The sequence below is a fragment of the Zootermopsis nevadensis genome, unplaced genomic scaffold (genome assembly GCF_977971745.1).
Source record: "Zootermopsis nevadensis isolate Lab colony 2312 unplaced genomic scaffold, Znev_1.0 Znev_ptg000006l, whole genome shotgun sequence".
In the NCBI taxonomy this organism is placed as follows: Eukaryota; Metazoa; Arthropoda; class Insecta; order Blattodea; family Termopsidae; genus Zootermopsis; species Zootermopsis nevadensis.
The window spans coordinates 9,932,353-9,955,157 of record NW_028259138.1 but is presented as its reverse complement, the minus strand read 5'-3'; the positions used below and the strand labels follow the sequence as shown (position 1 = coordinate 9,955,157).

General features: G+C 37.4%; 1 long non-coding RNA gene across 2 annotated transcripts in view; it reads left to right on the top strand.

Annotated features, from left to right (window-relative positions):
* LOC110828983 (uncharacterized) overlaps positions 1–22,805 on the top strand; it is a 239,085-nt gene that overhangs the window by 80,451 nt on the left and 135,829 nt on the right. The window contains exons 1-2 of one of the 2 annotated variants that reach the window (XR_015533829.1): positions 11,069–11,284; positions 14,173–14,236. This is a non-coding gene — a long non-coding RNA (uncharacterized LOC110828983). Of the gene's footprint in view, positions 1–11,068; positions 11,285–14,172; positions 14,237–22,805 lie in introns of those variants that run through there. The other variant, XR_015533830.1, reaches the window with a different exon arrangement.

Genomic DNA, 22,805 nt, shown 5'->3' with positions numbered 1-22,805 from the left:
TGTGGTATCCAAAATAACCACTTTGTGGAACCGAAGGAAACCAACTGTATTTTTAAGTCACAGAAGAAAATCCGCTAGTCGAACAGGAAAGAGAGATTAAGTACATGTGATACACCACTCAAGGTGCCCAGCAGCGACTTTTTGGATTTTACTGTAACTAATGTTTGGCGACGGGCTGATCCCCTTCCCAGAGAATCGTATTACGTACGTAGAAAGTGTCTGTGTCCAACCACGAATCCAATCCAAGACACTTTCGGAAATACGTGTTGAAATTTAAGAAGAAAGGTGCTGATACAGTTGAAATTTAACGGGGCTTTAGTAAATACATCGTATAATATTGCTGATGATTAAACAATTTCAGTCTGTTCATACCAATCGCTATCCGTCGTGTTTCTCCTCCGGAAATTATTGTATGGATGTATTATCTTTAGGTCCCGTTTCATACTCTAATGTTCATAATGATGCGTCTGTTAGTAATTACAGACGTGTAGCCATTCTTAATAAGTTTTACAAATGTTTCAGTTTATTATACATAACCTTGTATCTCATTATTTTGAGCAAAAATTGAACCCTTGACAACATGGTTTCACTAAATCGAAGTCTATCGTTACGAACTTAATTACTTATCTTGGTTTTTGTTATTTACATAGTCTGTTCTCAACGTCAAGTTGATGCCGTTTGATTTCAATAGTGCTTTCGACCTTTATCCGCATGGCTTTCGTCACAATAAACTTTTTAATTGTGGACTATATGCTGCGTACGTTAAGTGGTTGAACAGTTACTTAACCAACAGACAGTCTTGCGTGTGTTATTCTGGAGCGCTATCACAACCTTTCGGATTACCACGTGGTGTCCTTGAAAGATACGTGTTAGCTGCTTTGCTATTTAATGTTCGTGTTAATTATTCGTGTATTAAATTGTCTTATTTTTGCAGATGACATGCAATTGGTTAGGCTATTAAGACTCTTTCCGATGTTTCTTTACTTCAAACGGGTATTAACTCCATATGTCGACAGTGCACATGAAACTATGTAAAAAAGGTTAATGTTAGCAAAAATTAGGGTTAAAATTAAATTATTTGGTTATTCCGTCAAATCACAATGTATTTAAAATAAGATAATTAAAATAATTAAAATATCATTCTGTGGTCCATATCGAATAATCGATTTACAATTGGAAGAGTTACAACATGTTTCGGTTTTATTTAACCATCATCAGGTGTAAAATTGTATTAAATTTAAAACTCAATTACTATTTTTTGCAATTTTTCGTAATGTAGTTTTTTGGAGGTCGTGTCCAGATATTTTCATATAATGGATCAACTTTATTGTTTGAAGTGATGCTTTTGATGTTTACATCGGTGTGTGAAGTAAATGATTCAAAGAAACATTAATGAATATGGATGAATATAGAAAACAATTAAATAAATAAATAATATTATAAGGAAAGTAAAATAAACATACCAGAGATGAAATAGTAGACAACACAGTTGTGTCTGGAGGTGATCCAGAAGTATTACCGTATCCGATCAAGGTTTATTACTGAATGAGGTTGCTAGTGGGGAGTAGGTGAATGGTGGTTGTCAGGGTTGGGGTCAAGGAACTGGAGGGCATTAAAAATGGGGTTATTAAGGTAAATGTTATTGTCGTTAAGGCTGATGTTTTGTTTATAAGTTTGTTGTATGTGATATTTCTCTATTGTATCTCTATGTCTTTTATTTTGTACTATTTTTAGAATGCCCATTGTTTCTGTTATTGTTATGTATGCGTGTCCTGTATTCAGAATATGTTTTGCGTATGCAGAATTATCTTTGTTGTGTTTTATAGCTGCGATATGTTCTTTATATCTGTGTGTGAAAGTGCGGCCAGTTTGACCTATATATGTTAATGGGCAATCTTTACATTTTAATTTGTATATACCTGGTAAGTTGTATTGATTATTTATGTCTATTGGTTGTTGTTTTGTTTTTAAAAATTAGGGTTATTTACTTTAATAGGAAAACTAACATAATTCCTTTTGTGTACAAACTTTGAGAATAAACAGTATGGATATTATTATGGATCTGGGAATTATTCATGATACAAAACTTTATTTCTATCCGCAAGTTGACTACATATTTTCACAAGCTCTAAGGTTGTTGGGTCTTATTTTGTTTTTCATTTACAGACAGTTGTTAATGTTATATTTCTCATTAGTGAGGTATAAAGTTGAATGTGCTTCTGTTGCATGGAATACTTCTACTGACGCCAACAAACTTAAACGCATGTAACGGAAGTCTTTATTCTGAGTTGCAATTTTTTGTCTTCAAATCCATTATATTTATGAAAACGCCCTAGAACACCTAAACGTCCACACCTTAAGTAATAGGTGTTCATTTTTTGTTTTAATATTTATAAAGGATAAAAATTCTTCCCTTTCTTACTCGTAACTATTGGCATTCGCTCTTCTTCTCGAAACTGTAGAAACTTTTCAACTTTACTTTATTTACTGCTAATTCTTCGTGTAAAAGTCGTCCTTACACTAAGTGTGCATCAGCTTAAAGTATCAAATCAAGATGTAAACGTATTTAAAAGTCATTTTGCCACGCTTAAGCTTATTTAAAGCAACACGTCTTGTGTTAGTGACATTTAATTACTTCCATTGTGTAGTATAGTTATTTAATATTTGCTGCACTTTGTTTACTTCGTCTGTGCTGTACTTGTAATTGGCCATGACTGTTGATGCAGCACACTAAATTAATTTAATTATTATAATTTTTAAATGTCGCTGGTATAGTATGTTTTAGATTGATTGTCTGGTAATACGTGATTGTGTGCTGCGGTGGTAACTTGTCTAACTAACTAACATGATGGCTTACGGAATACTAAGGTTCATTACCGAATTAATCAAAGCCTCCACCGGACCCTGTCCTGGGCCAACAAAATCCAGTCGCCTTCAACTCCTATCTCCCATAGATTAAAAAAATTGTATTCCTCCCCCAACACTGTCAGGGTGATTACGTCAAGAAGAATGAGATGGGCGGGGTATGTGGAACGCATGGATGGGGGGGGGATGTGCACTGGGTATTGGTCGGGAAACTTGAAGGGAAGAGATCTCTTGGGAGACCAAGATGCAGATGGTAACCTGTGTCTTCTGCAGACTGAGTTACGAGTTACGATAAAGAGGCTCTAAAACTTCTGCATAACAATCCTTTCGGAATAGAGGAGGGTCCTTTATGAATCGTGTGAAGGAAATAGCATTGAATGACGCCTGCTAATGGTACTATCATCCATCGCGTGAGATGAGGAGAAAGCCCTTCTTTAGTTTAACTTTTCATTCGGATAAGTTTTAAATGTTTGATTTGCTTAATCTGTTGACAGTCCCGGACAGCCAGTGTAGTTGAGTCGATTTAAAGCCATTAATCAGTTAATCATTCAGTAGCTTTCAACAAACGTACAGTGTTCTAAGCAGTGATTATGAAAACATGGAATTACACTATTCGCTGCAACACCAGCTTATTAGTGACGATATAATCTATCTCTGCTACTAATTACTACAACTCGTGAAGCTCTGAATATTGTGAACAGATATCTCTCATTCAGTTCACTAATAAGGTAGTCTACATGTAAAATGTTAACGTGCGACTTAATTATTTACTGTAAATTGTTTACTCTTGTAATTTAGTTCATGTGGGTACCATCTTCACACGGAAAATCTTTGCTTATTTTGACTGCATCGGTAGCTCAGAGTCGGAGTATCGAAATTGGCAGCTTCTATGTTACTTTAACGTTTTCCAGCGAAATATTTATGTCATCTTCATGTGCCCTAAATCTCTACTTGATCACCCACACAATAGGCTTATTTGAGGAAGAGTATAAAATGTTACGCTAATTAGTTGCCTCAGGATAAGAACCAGTACCAGGCTTCTGTAAACAAGGTAATGAATCTTCGAATCCCATAAAAATGGAAATTGACCTTCTCGAAAGAACTGTGCTCAATAAAATTTCTTAATGATTTTAAAATCTTCCGTTTACCTTGGATATACAGAATTTGTCAGCTTAGTCTCAGTGTCACAGTTATATTATTCCTATTGTACTTTCATTTCAGGGAATCTTAGCTGTGCACTTAATAAGATTCAAATATTTCCAGTTTTCTAAATTTAAGAGACTAACTAAAAGTGTCTTAGGCTATCAGTATACTGACACAACGGATCTTAAAGTAGTTCGATGCACTGATGTTAATTATATTTCCTTTGTATTGTGCTGATCCTTGTTCAAAGAAGTTCTGTGACTTGTCTGATTGAAAATGCAGAAGAACTTTATGTTAAAGAAATTTAGTGTTATAATCGTGAGGTATGTGAATTAAGCTTCAGTGTGACACAGAAAATGCTCTAACCCTCGCAATACGCCGTTAAATAACTTTATAAACAGTTTATTAAATCTGTAACTTACTAAAACAATTTGATATTCCAGGTCCTTACGGCTGCTAGTATGAAAATGGCTGTCTTCTGGGTTATTCGCCCTGATAATGGAGGCAATAAGCACCTCTGAAACGTCGGTAAACTTCTACTATGCTCCATACTAATCGTCGTAATAACCCAGAAGACAGCCATCTCCAGTTGTTGTGTTTGGATTGGGAAACAATAAATAAGAATAATAGAACGCAAGTTGGGCTTGGAGATGAAGAAGAAACTAGTGAAGTGTTACGTATGGAGCAGAGACTTGGACACTCAGGAAGAAGGAACAGAAATACCTGGAGAGTTTCGAAATGTGGTGTTGGAGAAGAATAGAGAAGATCAGGTGGACGGATCGAGTGACCAACGAAGAAGTATTGAGGAGAGTCAACGAGCAAAGAAACATTCTGCTGGCGATTACACGAAGGAAAGCTAACTGGCTGGGACATATTATGAGAAGGAATGGATTAATGAGTGATATCACCGAAGGCCAGGTTGAAGGAAAGCGAGGATTGAGAAGAAGACTGACACAGCTAACCGACGATCTGAAACAAGGAAAGAAGATGACGTTCCAGGAATTAAAGCGAGAAGCCGAGAATAGGGACAACTGGAGAGCTCTTTTTGGGCAGAGCAATGGACCTGTCGTAAGACAGAACACTTAATAATAATATAATAATAATAATGAGGGTTCCTGGAAAAAAACCGGAAGAGGTCAAAAGGCTGACGGGCCTCAATCCACATTCTCTTCTCATCTCTTCTAAAATGTCATAATCCTGAGAGGTCCCTGCATTTAATGTGTGTCCACTATTCATGTGATTTTATCATCAGAGTGACGTCTACATTGACAAGCACTGGGTTGTGAGGGGGGGTGGTTAAATTCAGATGGGCTCGTCTCTTTTTAACAGACTGAACACGTGTTCTTGTAATTAAAAGCGGAAATGAAAAATAACGAATCACTGTGATTTACAAGAGGTTTATAATTCCGTGTTTAATTACAGAGCCTTTCAAGTTCAGAATTGTGCGTTCAGGGGAGAACAAAACCTACAATTAAAATAACAAGCCGCGTCAAGGATTTTATTAAATTTGACATTCATGAATCTCTGAACTGTCTGCACACTATGGTTCGAAGAAACGGTTTATTAATTGGCTGAGACTGTAATTGTTATGTAAAACCGCATACTAATCAATTGAAATTACGTAATTTAATCATGGTTTTAATTAAGCTTTGGTTATATTTGGGCACAATTCGGTAAAACTCATAACTTTTCCTTTATACGCAAACTTGTTGTATTCTCTGCTCCAGAAATCTGGTTGGTGTAGAAATGGTAGGCCTATGTGGTATGTTATAACGGGAGCCCCACACCACAGACGCATACAGCACTAATATGGTGGCATGCGAGTTCATAACGTCACAACAAATTAGCCTAAGATCTTATTTTTATTAATATTTACTGTTTCATTTTTATCGATATTCTGGTACTATGAGCTATAGTATAAAATGGTCGAAGTTCCCTTGTTGGAGAATTTTGTTTTGTTCTATTCCCTTATTGCAATAATATTAAGCCTGTTGCTTTATATTTGCTAATTGAATTTCCGAAATTGAATTGCAACCTGCAAACACACAAAGAGTTATTACATTTTATACCGTCTACGAAATTTGATACACAATAATTATCCCACGTCAGTTTTTCACGTTTTATCTTTCAATTATGTATGGTGTAGCCTATACACTGGCGGGGAGCCGTTAGTCGTATTTTTAAACCAGTAATTAATTTACATCTGTTAGACTACCCGGTCGTTGTATGGCGGTGACGATTATCTGGTTCCATTCTATGTAGCGTATTTCTGTCGGTTAGATACTGAGGTCCACGGTTCGAATTTCGCTGGCAGACCGTATATGCTTAATTAATATTTTTGTGGTTTCTTAACATTATCTCTGATAGTACCTTAAACTGTACTACGAACACTTTCTCTCATACTCTTCAATATTTATCACGCATAATCACAGTGTGGGTGCTTTTTCAGCTGTAAACAGTGTAGATGACACAACGTCGAATGATACACCAGGGAAAAAAAACACATTTGTTCTAGAATAATCTCCGGTGAGTATCGAATCCATTACCCGCTTGTCAACATCTTCTGTTTATTTCTTTAGAAGCGTTCTCAGTAGCTCAGACTAAAACTGCATAGCGTCTATAGATAGAATATAAATGAATATGGATAAGAAGTACTCAGTCGAATTGTAATTTGAGGTACTGTCCTAGCATTTGCCTGGAAGAACCGATTTAATTTAAGCAAAACCTCAGTCATGATAGCCGGTATGCAGGCCGAGGTTTGAACCCGGAACCTTACCAATCACTGTGCCTCTGAGTTCGGTGGCAACAGGTCTGGTAGTCTACCTGCCTCGAACCAAGAATGATATTGGTGTTATGTTTTTACATTTTAGTATATTACATTTATTAAACAAATTAATGTCAAATAAGATTAATCAAACACTTAAGAATGAGAAAATCTCACACTTCTAAAATATTTTATGAATGATAACAGAAGGGTAGGTAAATTCATGAAAATTCTTAAAGGGATACGTGTTAACATCATTAAAATAATCTGTATGTGAACGTTTCTGGTGAGCGGTTAGACCTCTAGACCTATATCAAATAGGTCTCTTTAGAAATCTTCGTTAGAAGGACCTGGTATCAGAGATGCTGTAGCTATTTTCGATTATATCCTAACCGGATGACTGAAAGAGATTCAATCTGCGAAACAACGTGTTTTATAAACAATAACATGTTGGATAGGTCTGAAGAAACTGAATCTAAAGTAACGCTGAAGATATTTTCGTGTTAAAATGGCGAAGAATTAATATACGGCAACTAAATATACTTATTTTGCTATTCACTTTATAACAAATTCCATTATGCCGCTATCAACTGCCATGTTGGCGCTTTGTGACGGAATAAATATAAAAAAATTAACGAAATTGTGACTTCTGTTTCTTGCTATGTAATGTCTTCAGTTTTGAACATTAAATCACTTTAATTACAGTTTCCAGTCTAATATGCAACATTTTTTCCTCAGTTTAATTAAAACACTGGATTTAACTTGTAAAAACAACTCGCATGTTTGATGATGAAATTCAATTAATGAACAGCAGGCGATGACAGAAGATAGCAATGCAATGATCTGTAGCAGCAGCGTAGTCTAAATATCTTAGGTTGAATTAGATTTATCATGTATTAATTCAATTAAGGAGGAAGCGATGCCTGCAGATGTTTGCCTGCTGTTCAAACACTGAAAAAAAATCATCTTTAAGTCTAGCGAATAGTATCTTATTAATATAACATGTTCTACACTGAAATTTAAATACACCGTGACCACACCGAAAGGAGACTAGATTTAACGCAATGCAACTGTTTAAACTTTGCCATGAAAGTTAGCAGGTTTTGTGAGATTCGAGGATCAAAATGCGGAAAGATTTCTGTTGATGTATGACCGGGCGGACTTGGTTGAAGGATATTATCATTTGGGAGAAGCATCGTGCTTCTGTCTTGAGCCCAGAAGTCCACACGGCGTTACAACTCTGTACGTAGCACCAACAACAGGTTTTGCGATGTAAGTGTAGGGACCCACTGGCGCGACTAGCCGCGTGCGGCGTGTCGCGCCAGTGGACTCAAGGAATAAGACTGAATACTCTGCAGTCGCAACGGGCTAGGGAAGAAAGTAGCTGAATTACGTCACCGATAAACTGGCGTGATGTCCCAGCAATAATTTGACTGGCAGAACCGTATAACGCAGTCCCTTTCACATGGGACCAAGAATAGTTTGCCTATTATTCCATTTTGTAGCCCAGTCGGTATAGTGGCTGTCTACGGACTGGGCGACCGGGGTTCGATCCTCTAGCCTCTGCGTCCAGACCTGCTCTGAGGCCCATCCAGCCTCCTATTCAATGGGTACCGGGGTCCTTTCCCGGGGTAAAGCCGGCCGGGGCGTGATGCTGACCACTCACCCCCATCTAGTGCCGGGGTCAAGAATGAGTAGGAGCTATACCTCCACTCCCCCAAGCGCTTACATGGCGTATAGTGGGACAGCTTTTTATTATTCCATTCTGTAGCAATCATGTTCAGACAAACTGGCTGCAAAAATCGCCAGTCACATGAGAATCGGATTGTGCTATCTAAATGTTACGTTTTGGCTCTGAATTTCGTATTTGTTTATTGAAGCAGCACAACAGATGTTAAATAATTGTATCCAAGTGTCTTATATTTCGTTTCCCTTTTCTTCGTTTGCCTTCCCTTCTTTATCCAAGTTACGACATTCAGTTATCCACCAATATCCTACTTACCTGCGTATAAACTACTTGTGAATAAGTTTTAAATATAATATCACTGATTAATATTTATAAAAGTTTTCTGATACTTGTAAAACGTAAGTACAATATTGGGATGTTCCTCGTCAGAGATTTTCAGTCTTAGTGCAACTATCCTGTTGTCGATGCAAGAGGAAGATGTAACGATTTGAATTAGGAATTTAAAACTCTTTACAGAAAAGAGGGCTGTAGTCTTCCCACAAAAGACCAGGGTGTACAGAAACGTGTAAGCCTGGTTTTGTGCCACTCATTTGCCAGGAGATCTGTCACTTACCATGCGAGCCGCGTCAGGCCCCTGAGTGATATTCCTCTCTCCTTCTCCTTTTATATGAAAATAAAACATTCAAATCTCGCAGTCGCAGTTCTTCTCTTAAAAGCGAGACGAAATCTGCATTTACAATGATGTTTTGTGAGATAAAGGATGGCTCGTGCTGTTTAAAGTCCTTTCATATTATCTTCACAACTGAAATAAAAATGAGCACCGCCCAGTGAAAGACGGAAGGGAAATGGAGGTTGTGTTCTACGACGAGAAGAACAAATCCCGTTGTTAACTGTAAGACGGAAAAGCCTGATGAACTGCGTCAGTTCTGTGTTTCTAATGTTAGTTCAGAGTGCGGTCAGTATGCTTTGGTTGTTATAAGCTTTGGACATCGTCACTTTTAAGCAGGCCTCTGATCAATATCTATTATCCCGCGATTATCTTATGTGTCACTTAGAGATTCATTCTGTTATGGGCCTACGTTTTAAAGTAACTGAAACCACACAAACATCCCTGTCAAAAGTGAGAGAATCAATGCGAGGAGCATTTGAACGTCATACCGAGTTCATTTTATCTTGTTACCATAGAGGAACTCTGGCCTTGTAATCCTGGGGTCTCGGGTTCGATTCCCGGCGGTGCCAGAATTTATAACTTGTGTTGGGCAAGGCCGTGGTCTAGGCAACACGGAGTTTTCCTCCGGGGGCTTCCCCGGTTTCTCCGTGTCATCCCATTCACACACAGAAGAAGGCAATGACAAACCACTTCTGGATCATCTGCCAAGAACGTATATGAACAGGTCCCAGTCCGAGAAAAGGATGGAAGGATCCTGTTCATATGGACCTGTCGTCAGACAGAACACTAAATAATAATATCATAGAGGAATCCTGTAGGTTATTTCTTAGCTTTGATACCTCCAGTTTATAAGAATCTGTTACCTGCACATTTCTCAGTTTTGATCGATTTCCCGTAACTACAGATACACACTTCGTTGACATAAGTCTAAATACGGAAGGTTCTAAGTGTGGAAATTTACATCTACTAGGTCAAATGGCATAAAAAGGTTATTAGGTCGATCATGGAAATTCGAAAGAGGTTTAGTCTCCGTTAAACGGAATTATGGCCGTTAGACTGTGAACTGATTCAGTAGAAATTCTGACCTGACTGTTATATAACCTAGGATTCATAACAACAGAAACGTAATTAACTATGGTGGGATGCAAGTTTTTGGATAAGCGCTGGAGGTGGCAATTTCAATTAAAGCGCAATATATAAAAAGCTGAAATACGAGGTAACAAATCTGTTCATATTTATTCATTGATGCAATATTTATAAAGGTGAGCGGAACTAATTCGTAAGGAGAGGTAACGTAAATTCATTAGCACTGTTCAAAATTTAATGGCCGATTTAGTTAATAAGTGGCAAGGTAGATTAAGAAGATTTCTGTCTTCTGGGTTGTTGCGCTGTGCAGTCTGGTCGATGTTAACCAACGTTTCAGAGGTCATACTGCCTCCGTCATCAGAGTATGAAGATTTCTGTCTTCTGGGTTGTTGCGCTGTGTAGTCTGGTCGATGTTAACCAACGTTTCAGAGGTCATACTGCCTCCGTCATCAGGGCGAATCATCTTGATACTCACCGCTGTGAAAACCTCAAATCTTACAAGATAGATTAAAGTTTATAAATCAGGAAGAATTTTCTTTCAACTCTAAATTTTTTTTAAATATTACAATGTTCATTTCATTTCGATTCGAGGGAAATAGCGGAAACCACGAGACAGTGTTCCGAAGCAAACATCACACGACGTAAAATGATGGTCCGATCAGTGTTAGCGTACTGAAGGGTCGGATTTACAATAACGCGAGCCTGCCGGGGTGCAAGGTGACGTAGTGAGCACCATGTATGTGGATCAGCTTTAATTTCCTTTCATTACAGCAATCGATTTCTCGTCACAGTGCAGCCAACCCTATAATTACTTGGCTGTTCGAGTCATAAAGTAATAGTTAGAGGATGCGACCTGCTTTCTGTCCATCCTGCGCCTGCCTGACAGAGACAAAGACGTCATTTCTGTAATTGAACACGTGTTGAATCATATTTTCGGAGTTCAGTTATTCAGTGGAATGGGCAATGCAGTCGTTTTACATAGGTTTAATTGAGGTGTATGCGTGTCCACAAATGTGTACGAAATATCTGTATACAGAAATAATCACAGCTCACGCCCACAGATACAAAGGTACGTATTATTGATGTGAATATTGGATAACTCGCCTTTTGAGGTTATGGTGATTAGATCTGAAGTAAAAAGGACCCACCGTTAATGAAGGTCGCTACTTTTTTTTTATAGGAATCTGGATCGAAGTGCATTTGACTTATACATGTACATGATGATAGTATCACGACGTCATATCATTTAACTGCAATTACATTGGAAGCACGAACGAAGCAATGTGAATAAAAATGTAACCCATCTATTCACCACTTTATGGGGTATGTACTTCCATGTACCCGAGACAGACCTTGTCCCTAAGGTACATATTGCAGCAGCTATTTCCGGGATCCATATTGTTTTTAGCAAGTGCCACATGTATTATAAAATATTTTACAATACATGTGACACCACACTACTTCCTTCATTTCTTCTCTTGTTCAAGCCATTATTATTATTATTATATGAAATTAAGTTACCGAAAAAGTGTGAGGGAAAGACAATTAATGGCATAATTGAGATTTAAATATAAGGATAGAGAAAATGATGTGATAATTTGGTGAATAAACGATAAATTATAATGGATAAATACGTGATGTTGTTGTATGGGTGATGTAGACAAAAATTACCCTAAAATTGTCGTCGTCAGAATCTGCCTCGGGTAGCTTATTCACCGGAAACAGGACTACTTCTGGGGTGGGTGGGGGGGTGGGGGGGGTAAATGTATAGGGGACTGAGGCTAATTACCTTGTACCGAGTTTAATAATTGTGAAGCTGTACCTCCATCAACAATATGTCGTTATTGCGTAGCGTTTGATAAACTTCACCTTTGTATTTTTATGTGATTGGCATCTAACAATATATTATTTGATTAGTTCTTTTCGAAATGAAATTTATTTTGTGATTTTTACGTATGTCATCTTTCTCAAATATTTAGAGAGAAATTGAGATTCTTTATTGTAACGTAATCCCCGAAAGCACCCGATATAAGTAAGGAAATTATTAACATTCTAAACGACATTGTTTAATTCCTCTACGTCGAGATTTAAGAATGTGCTATTACGTAGGTCCTATATCACCAAACATGGGTCGTATATCACCAAGAATTCTTTTAATTGCCAGTATGAAAGATTTAACGTTCAGTTGCAGGTTTATTTCACAGTGTCCGCCTACTTTTAATTTAGTAGGATTTTTATTGTGTTAGCACTTAAATTTGCATGTCAGGTGGGGACAGAATGAAGTATATTATTTTATTTTTGCAATGGAATTAGAGGACCCGTGCATGACATATGGCCAGATGAGCAACCTGATTCGATATCGGTTGTGCTCTTGTAAGGGTTAGAACCACCCCTCCCCCATGTCACCGCCGGTATCCGGTATCTTGTTTTATGCCTCACCCTTCGCGAGTGGGTTTATGCTCCAGATATTTTTATTTTTCAGTCCGAAACTCCAAAGCTTTGCGGTAGAGTAAGCAGCAAGGCTGGGTAATTAAAACCACGTTTGTTTCACGCGGTCATACTGCGGTACTTCTTACTTAAAGTTCTCAACCTGCGTTTGGTTCAGGAGACTCTAAATCTCTCCCAAGTTTTGTGGGCTCCGAACCGCTACTGCTCACTTGCGGTTTTCAAACTAGGCATTTATTATGAAACGCCTAAGTACGAATACCTCAGGACAATAAATGTAGGAAGTTAGATGTTTTTGTCTTGTAACTACAAGCTGCAATCTAGCTTCTGACATTAATTAGTGACTGTGGAGGTCTCCGTTGTATATGAATTCATCCCACCGCCAGCCCCTCGTTCCGTTATGTTTCTTACATAACTGTCAGCGATCGGGTAGAAACCACGGTTTCACGAAATAGAACGCACTTGGCCTCCTGTTACTGTAGGGGAGGAGAGAGAATCACCCCGTCCAACAACACTTACCAAAATTCACTATTGTCACAGCACTTTCCGTCATCTTCGAAACCACTGGAAAATTTCGCCGAAAATTGGCATTGGTACGTCAATTTATTTAATAGTTTATTTTACGACTATATAGCGTAATGCGTGATCATTAAGTAAGTCTTTATTTTTTGTTTTATTTTATTATGATGATTATTATTATAGTAAAATAAAGAATTGAATGGTTATTATTATTGTCGTTGTTGTTATCGAGCTACATGTTCGTTGTAATTAATATTTACAACTTTATTTGAGCCTACTGTTTAAAATTATTTACGAAACACCTTATTACCGCAAATTCTTGTTTTATTTTACTAAACATTTTATTTATTTCATATTAAATTCACTCTTTTGTATTCAAACAACATTATAATTTGTTGTTGATTGTGTTTATTCTTCTCCAACTGTCTGTGTCTTTATTTATTTACTTTCGTATAATTTATTAAACGCCAATGCAATAGTTGATGATTAATGAACAATGATTTGTATAGTATATGTAAGAACGAGATTGTAGTTGGGAATAGTTTAAGGCAATGCCTCGGAATTTTCCTGGGGGTACTGAGAAGATCTACAGAGTTAGGATTGGTCTCCGAGCCTAGCAGGTTTTATAGTTTTGATAAGTCGTGTCGGTGAAATCACCATTCTTCATACTGAAGAGTTCCTGCTTGTGGAACTTTGAGGTTAGAAGCAAATCAATTCATTGGAGCTAAGACAGCGATCAGACTTCGCGGTGTATTCAAAAACTACGACTGACAAGTTTTCTTCAGTCATTCAGTTCTTGCCAAAGAACTTCGAAAAGTAGCATATAGAAATTCGGAATCATTACCAAAATGACTTTTCTGTTTGGTAAAATATTTGTTGTTGCTTGTATGTGCATTGTGGAGTCTCAATTACTGTTGTAATGAGCAAAGTAACTGTATTAAAACTATTGGTGTATTACATTACTCTGACTAGATTATTTTGTTCATTTTTCAGTAAACATCGCCACAGTGTTCGCAGACCCAGTGCGCATTCCGGTAGTGACGTCGTCTAATACAAGGTTAGTCAAATAAAAGTTCATTTATCGCCCCAAAGTCAACTTACAAATTCATATCAGTTACATTTAGTTACACAGTGATCGGAAAGTAACGCAACCCAAATATTATAATATTTATTGATGGTTGCAATTCAATGCAATTAATATGGATTAATAAATATAGAATGTCTCTGTGACTATAGGAGAGACCACGCAGGTCAATTTATGTTATAGTCTGATCCAATCCGTTATTTCTCTGCTGTATATTTTATAACCCCTGGATACATGAATATACCTAAATTTGAATTTAATAACATTTCTGAAGCAGCTTTCTCTGCACTCTGAATATTTGAGTTTAAACCTCGATGTTACTGTTTTTGGGCGGGGGAAGTTTCATTTCAACAAGGAATTAAATACAGTTTTGGTTTAAATCGTCCTAATGTAAAAGATCTGAAATGCTGTTAAGAAGAGAGATAGCACTTATCTGAAATCAATGGAAATGGATTTTTGTAAGAGTTGGGCTAATTAAATGCAGTCTGAAGCTGTGTGTAATAATCAGAGAATTAATAAGTGGTCGGACACAGTCATTGGACGTACGGAATAAGCATACCAAGAGCATGGTGATTTCTAAGGAATTGATGCGGCGACGAAAGGAAGGTTTGGGGCTAGAGTCAGAACGGACTACTCTTTTAAACCTCTTCAGTGCCAGAACCTACGTTGCTCTTCATCATAACCTTGGGGTCCGCAGTGGCAGCGGGGTCGCTGGGACCGTGGGTTCGAATCCCACTCAAGCCATGGATGTTTGTCCGCGTTTTTTCTGTGTCGTGCTATCCTGTGTACAGGTAGAGGCCTCGTCCAAGGAGTCCTACCGAATGTCCATAGATCAAGCCAACGAAAAGTTGGGACCCGCAGTGCTCAGGCACTTGAAGAACGGGTCGTTTCCAGTATCCAGTATCATAACCTTACTGCGCCAGTATGCTTTTTTCCGTCTAAGGCACTTTTTCGTTACCAAGTCCATACCTACTCTGGGGGTGGTCCAGCTTAATAGAAAATGTGATCTCTTTCACAGGACGTCTCCAACTAATGCCAGTGTTAAGATCGCGTGGTGATGAAGGTAAATCTCTCCTCACACAAGCTTCTTCGCGGCCAACATAGGGAAATTTGACAATTTTACTTCTAACAGTCTGCTTCTATCATATCAGCCTTCTGTGTTTACAATTTGGAGTAATTGAATTTACCAAATGTATGTCTTTTTTATTGCATACCCCATGGTCGTGATGTTAATATAACACCTTAAATGTATTATTTGGTCGTGCCAAAAGCTTAGGAGGCTAGGCACTGGTATTTCACTACGGAGACCTAGGTTCAATTGACCTTACGTGATGGATGTAGTGGCGCTGGAGAAGGTTTCCCGCTGCTAACCATCATTCCACCACTGTTCCATAATCATCTGTCACCTCCACATGAGACATGGGAAAGCCCAGATTAAGCGGTACATCATCTAACCCTCGACCTTATTTTAGCGACCGCATCTTTTACCCCTCACTTGGCTGGTTGTTCCATTTATTACTGCAGATAAATCGGCTATTGTGGTCTTACGACTAATGCTCTGTAGTAAAGGCCTTTTGCATTTCTAAATACACGCCATAATCTTAAGTGTTTTGAGCAAACATAGAGAGTGTTCGTGTTGTGTAACAATATTTCGTACAGTGAGCCAATGTAAAGTAAATATTATTTTCTGTTAGACTTAGGGCTTCAGTTGGGGCCGTATTCATCCGATGAAGATCAAATTTATTAAAATTTCTATATAACCTTAATATACATTGCAGTGATAAATTTAATAAAATTCGTCCAGTACTTTCGAAGACGAAACATGCAACCTGATTGGTCTATAATAGCGGAGTACTGATATACAGAACCGCACTTTTGTATTTATTTTATGAACAAGTGCAACTAACTTCATGGAGTAGAGGCAGCCTTGACAGTTTGATATTAGCTGGAAGATGACTATTCCCTAGATTATAGCACAGTTTTGCCTGGTAGATGTTTACCAGCGTTTCAGAGGTTCCTGCTACCTTCATTGTCAAGTCGCCCGAATGATGGAGGCTGTAAGGACCTCTGAAAAGTTTATGAACTTCTACTAGAATATACAGTACCACAACCTATCAGACAGTCATCTTCGTACTCACAGCCGTGAGAACCTCAAATCCTACTGATATTAGCCTGGCTATGCGTGAATTGTTTTTTCTTTTATGGAATAAATCTGGAAGTTCATTATCATACTCAGAAGATTCATTCATTGGCTCTATTCTGAGCCATAATAATTCCGTGCATGACCTTACACCATACATCTTTTGAAATACATTTAATTTTTTTCTATTATCTTCATACTTCTGGCATAATACACATAAAATAAATTATATCTTAATTTTATCTCAATTACATTTATGGCTGAGTGGTTCATATCATTATTCCGTATTCGGAAATTCTGGGTTTCGAATCTCAGCCCAGACAGCGGCTATACTGACTCATGTTCTCATGTTTTTCTTCAGTTCATCCAGAAAAATAGTGATGTTTATTTATAGTTTTTAACGACGCTATTTCAATAGTTCAGACTATATAACGTCGAACAAGAGGATGATAGTGAATATTGAATTGGAAAGGATGTGGAAGGAAGCGGTCATGGCTTAATTTAAGGCTGTATCCTGGCATTTACCTGGAGGGACTGAGGAAAATAGTGATGTTAATACCTAAAAATATACTACGACCGCTTTCTCACTTACTCTTTCCAGTTCATTTTATTGATCTTAGGAGTACCATTCGATGCTGCATGTCTCTCTCCAACAACGTACGAGCCTGTTGATCTCCGTATTTCTTTTCCACTGTTTTTATTTATATCTGGCCACTTGAGTTAAAACTTTTATAAAATGGTGTTTCCACTTTCCGCAAAATTCGGCGAAGAATTAAATTCGGCCAGTGAGAGAGATGAATAATTTTGCTGTATTTCTGTTACCGAACTTTACATTTTTATGTGGACGATCACAGCTACATATTATGGAAAAACACAAATTATGAAGCTGTTAACTCCAGAGTCTTTTCGCTAGGGACATTTCCAGCTAGAGACATTCAATTTGCATCAGAAAATATTTCGTGTTCCCTTGAACCACTGTTGCGCTAGGCTAAACTCACATATTATTATTTTAACCTCTGGCCATTGTTTCCAGCTTTATTGTCGCGTAACATGGGAGCTTGCTTCAAGCCGACAAAAAATAAAACCTAAATCTCAACATTAATTAAATCTCCAGTTGGTGGCAGTGTAGCTCATATTTTATGCGGAATGACATTTTTAACGATGTTCTTTATACTTTATTTTATTTGAGAGTGTATGATACTACCTGAGTGCAGGCCAGATTTTGTAACACAGTTCTGAGGGAGAGACAGAAGTCAAGTAAATGATTTACAAAGTTATGAACAACCAGTGTGTTTGTGTTGATCGTATGAAATAATAAGCGTCATAAATGGTCCGAATTATAGGTACATACCAACGTTACTATCTAGTAAAAGTGTTTCCAGATAATGCATCTGGAGGAAAGTATATTTCTCATTCGGCGTGCTTTTTAACTCTCCACTTCTGTGCTGTTAATTACTGAAAGCAAAGGGATGTTCCAGCCTTGGTATCCATGAATGATTTAGTCATCCAAAAACTGGGATTGTGGGCTAAAATCCCGTTCGTCCACGGTGTGCGTGTTGTCTTGTTTGCCGCCCAAGAGGTCCTACTGTTTGCCTTAATAATTTAATGTAACGACTAGGACAACAGTCACGTGTGTATTTGTGTATGAATGTTGCTTGCTAAAGCATTTTGCTTTAAAATATTATTTGTTTATGGACACAGTTACTGCATTAAACAATTCAGTTTGAAAAATTCTGTCTCCCCTGATTCCTAGCAAGTAATGCAGTCATTAAAATGACAAGTTTTAAACGGTATGTAGTCTCACAAACCCCGAAAGGGGTCACGACGGTCAAGCTTGACCATAGAGATAAAAAAAGTCTCACAAACAAACTCAGCTCAAATAAATATCTCGTATTTCAGAACTGTTACAATGTACAGAACTGCAATTTTGTCGGTATTTCCACGTGTGTGGAACTTTTAACTCACACTGGAAGAATAATTTAGATTTAGGGTCTTTGAGGAAAGTTTGAGGAGAATATTGGGCCTAAGATGCCTGTAGGAAATAAGATTGAAGGAGTACTATGTTATCAGGAGCTTTGTAATTTCTGTTATTCACTATGTATTTTATGGTTATCATATTAGGGAAGATGAGACGATCAGGACATGTAGCACGCATGGAAAAAATGCAATAAGGATGCAGAATTTTAATCGGAACTCTTGAGGGAAAAATACAACTTGGCAGTGATTTGTAGATGTTAAAACAATATAAAAGCATACGTTACAGAAATAGAAGTGACTGTGAAGATTGAATTTAATAGGCTCAGGATAGGTCAGTGCCCTTCGGCTTCGTGTACACAGCTGCAGCGTTAGTCTTATGAACACAACGCATTTACAACGTCTGTGCATACAAGGTCATGTGTTCTCTTACAGCACTACACCTCTATATAACACGGGAAACTTATTGAGATGACAATAAGGAAGCCTGCAAATTGTTTATAATGGAAAGGATATAAGGGGTAGCTCCAATGTCCTTAAGCAGCCCCTGCCTTTTTTTGGTGTACTTTATTGTCATTAATACGCCTGTTGTCGTCTCTACATTACCCTTTGTATGACCAGTAAGTCTAGTGCAAAGTTCTATTACGAATACGGCTAAGTTAAAGTTGAACTTCCAGTCTTGGATTTTGATAAATTCAGTAGGGAATAATTTTAGAGATGAGTCAAATTTCAGTCACAGGCTTTCAAAATTTCAAAAGAAACATAAAAATAGAATGGATAGTATCGGCTTAGCATGATATAATTGGCAGAGATTAATTTATTTAAACGGATTGTTTAAATTAAAGTGGGACCTACATAATAACAATATTCAACTACGTTCCTGGAAATTCTGTTAGCCAATCTAGGAACAAACATTCACAGCAATTCGATTTTTAGCATATAAATCGTCATAATTTCTCTGCAAAATCATTAATATTTTAAAGAGTCTGGGTTCAAATTTAGAGCACTTCAGGAAACATTGAAGGTCCATGAAAATCCATATTATTTCAAAAATTTACAGTGTAAGCTCTGTTCCTGCCACTTTATAATCATGTGGGATATTGAGTGTTACATTCATATGAATAACAAGCCGAAACAACTAGGCCTGCTTGCAAATGTATAATGTCTACATTCATCCATTATGCAAGGAACTCGACGCATGAGCACGTAATATTCACTGTTCTCATTCAATGTTCTTCAAATTGTTTTGTTCTAAACACACAGCCAAACTGACGACGGGCTAATTAACTATCCATCTAACACACAGTTACTAACATTACTAACTGTAAAGGGCACATTTGCCAGTAGAGCCTAAGAATTATATTCTGTAGATACCTTACTCGGAGTTGTGAACTATTGGATAGATGGTTGGGGTTCGATCACTTCGCCATCGCATTCAGTCCGTAAGCCGGTATAGCCCAATCACAAAAGTGGCTAGTCTACGGCTATGACATGCACAAGGGTTCGATTCTCAACACGGCAGGATGTTTCCCTTGGCCGCAACGTGCAGACCGGCTCTGAGAACCAACCTCCCTCGTATCCAGTGGGTAAAGATTTATTCGTTGGGGGTAAAGCGGCCGGAGCTTAACGTCTCTCGCACGGTTAAGAATGCGTGGAGATATACTTCCATTATGGAGTGGTGCTTAGTTAAGTTCCAGCTTTACTTTGAATCATCCAGACCAGCCTTATAGCGCACCCAGGTTCTTGTCTGTTGGTTATCGGGAGGTCTTTGATTGAGGCCAGAGAGAACAACTGTTGTGTATTCACTTTCACATTCGCACGGAGTGATAATCAACTAAGCACCGGAATACATTTTCACAGGGTGGCGATGTTCCGTGTCTTTTATCGGTCTCTAAATTAGCTTAGCTGTTAGTTGAGTGCGTTTTATTATGTTGCCTTTGTTTAACCAACCAAGACGTTATGCCACTCTTTCATCAAGTACAGCAGGCGGACATTGTGCGAAACAACTGATGGGTAATGCTATTGTTTAAAAAAACTGGATGTGTTCACTGGGTTTTTCCCCACGCTCCTAATTCCACTGCAGTAAAAATGGATTCATGTTTGGGTGAGAGTGATCTCCGCCTTTTAGTGTTCAGTGTTCTGTAACAATAATATTGTAAGTCCTTCTAACAGTTTCATGCAAGCGGGGATGTTTTATTGAACAAGCAAACGACTAGGGAATTAAACTCCCTTCTCTGCTAAACTCTCTCTTAACGTTAGTTTCAGTGTCGTTAATACCGTAGTCGACTACTGCCATATTGTGAACCAATTAATCCGTTTCGTATCCCTATAGCCTTTTTGTCTAACATCCATTTTAATATTGTTATCAGAACAAAGCATTGTTTCTATCTTATATTCTTTATTGCCATGTCAGAAATAGGACGAATCGCTATTGGTAATAGTTGTGAAGAGAGTTGGAAATAGGAAAGAATCGAACATAGAAGAATTTTTAGTAATATATTTATTTATTTCCGTCAATACACAAACTTAGTTGTTAAAATTGGTGTTATTAAAGCTAAAACTTTAAAATTTGGCGCTTATCATCGCTATTACGATGTTACAATTTTAGGGCTCATTATTTTATTTCACAACATGTTTCAATGCAACCGCATCATCTTCAGGCTATTTTCGTCTTTAAAACTAATGTATATTTATTAATGCAACTATCGTTGATTTGTTTGTTTTGTGGTTTTCATTTTTTGTAGATTGTTTCTTTTTGTTGTTCGTCTTGTTTTGTATTTTTTAGATCAGTCGTTCTGTAGTCTGTAAAACAATTAGTTGACATTCGTATTATTAATTTATTTATATGAAAAAGAGTTTGGAAAATAGAAAATATTTATAATATATAGAAATATAAGATCCTTACCAGAGTTGTGATTAAATATATATATATATATATATATATATATATATTACTGAATTAAGCACAAACATGACGCATTTAAACTACAAAAAGAATTTTTAGATCTTTTATATTGTCCGCTGATTTATTTGTCTTCAGTATAGTAACTGCATAGAATAGACGGCATTGCGTGGCATATTACCATATGTTTTCAAATGTTGAACAGGAAAAATACGGGAGAAATCGTGGCTTGTCTTAGACTTTCATTTCATTTCAGTGTATCAGCCAACAGCGAAAACCCAATGAAGCTTATAGATTTTAAGTTTTAAAATTAAATAACTAAGTTTAATGGTGGACACCCCGTCTTGAGAAGCTAACGGCTACTCAGCTTGTCAAAAATCTTCACGCCTTTGATAGAACCCAAACGTTTATTACTATCCTCACTGATCCCTATTCTAAGCCCGGTAAATCCAGTCCACAACGTTTAACCCTACGCTTTAATATTATCCTTCCATTTACGTCCAGATATTCTCAATACTCTCCTCCCTTGAAGTTTTCTGACTAACGTTTCTCACGTGCTTCTCACCTCCCATTTGCGGGCTACATGCTCGCCGTTCTAATCCTTAATTTAATCACCTTAATTAAATGTGTTGATAAGAAGACATGAAAATCATGAAATAAGTCACTGTTTTTCGATATTTTCGTTATTGTTTTCCTCTTAGACACAAATATTCTCCTAGGTATCCTGTTCTCAAGCCCATAATCACTTACTTCTGAAAACCAAGTTTCACACCCATAAAACAAGAGATAAAATGACAGTTTATCAGTAAATTTGTTAGCTATCACTGCTGAAGTAAACCTCAACGCTGTGTACCTAAATTAATGAGCAATTTGAATTTATTAGTGCGGCACACTAAATATTGTCGACGACTCAGGGCGGCACGCCAAACCCCATTTTGTATATCGTGGAGGGGTGGTAGATTGTTTATGGCAGGGGTAGGGAACCTGCGGCCTTAAGGCCACACGTGGCCTTCTAGGTGCTTAAGTGCGGCCTTTTGACTGAATCCAAATTTTACACAACAAATCCTTTTATTTTTATTAATACATGCTGCAACCAAATATTCAAATGTTTTCCAACAAAAATCAGACACAACAAAGTCATTGAAAGATTAGTTAACTTTAAAATTAACAAATAGTTTTCATTTTTTGAAATTATTCAGTACATAGAAGTTAGATTTTTACAAAATAATGTACATTTTTAAGTGTACCTAATTGAAGTTTCTTGAATGCGGAATAATTTGATTACAGCTAAATTAATGCGGGCTTCCAACATGAAAAGGTTCCCCACCCCTGGTTTATGGCAAGGAAAATGAAAATTGAGACAGAGCAGAAAACAAGATTAATAGTTATTTATCTCATCGTGGTTATAATTATAATAAGATGTGAAAATTTTGAGGCACACCGGTCTAAAATGTAAGGAGAATGATGGAGAAACCGACATAAACCTCTCTTTAACTCATAGTGGTTTGTTCATAGAGAGTGTACGT